The following is a 681-nucleotide window of genomic DNA, read 5'->3' on the forward strand; positions in this document are numbered from 1 at the left end:
GATTTCTCAGAGCATGAACAAAATAGTGGAACTAATGAATTACAGAACAGTTAGACTGCACATATTCCCATTAAGTGAATTATATTATTTGGTTAGTTCAGTCACACAGTTGGTCAATTCATTGCATTAATCATTATACTCAATGTCCTAATTGACTAGGGTGCTTAGGCAAAGGTCAAACTGGTTGTGCAGTAGAAACAATGTTTAAAGAACTATTTTTTCTCAAATTCCAGATATTTACAAATATAGCTGAAATTATACTGCTTTTTAAAAAATATGGAATGCTTCACAGATTTGCATGTCATCCTTGTGCAGAGGTCATGCTAATCTTCTCTGTATTGTTCCAATTTTAGTATATGTGCTGCCAAACTGAGCACTAAAGCTTTTTCTTTTCATGAAGAATTTGTGTCTAACCTAGCCCATGGAAAATGCCCTAATATCCTATCGGTAAGGCAACTTTCTATGCACTGTTCCATGCACTTGAGAGAACAAATTGATAGTGTTGGATGGATTTTGGTAATTAAATAAATTAATTTGTAACTTTTATAATGAAATTTGAACTCAAAGCTTCTCTCATAAACCTTTGTTTTTCTTTTTCATATATGCAGTAAACTCAAGGAAAATAAAGGCATTTTAGAGAGAATGATGATAAATTCCAAAATATTTTTGTCATTGCTGTCT

General features: G+C 32.0%; 1 non-coding gene across 1 annotated transcript; it reads right to left on the reverse strand.

The window, feature by feature from the left end:
- Window positions 1-270: 270 nt before the first annotated feature.
- Window positions 271-377, reverse strand: LOC112063788 (U6 spliceosomal RNA). Its single transcript, XR_002891175.1, has one exon. It is a non-coding gene; the product is annotated as a U6 spliceosomal RNA (small nuclear RNA).
- Between the last annotated feature and the right edge of the window lie 304 nt (window positions 378-681).

The sequence above is a fragment of the Physeter macrocephalus genome, chromosome 7 (genome assembly GCF_002837175.3).
Source record: "Physeter macrocephalus isolate SW-GA chromosome 7, ASM283717v5, whole genome shotgun sequence".
Classification (NCBI taxonomy): domain Eukaryota; kingdom Metazoa; phylum Chordata; class Mammalia; order Artiodactyla; family Physeteridae; genus Physeter; species Physeter macrocephalus.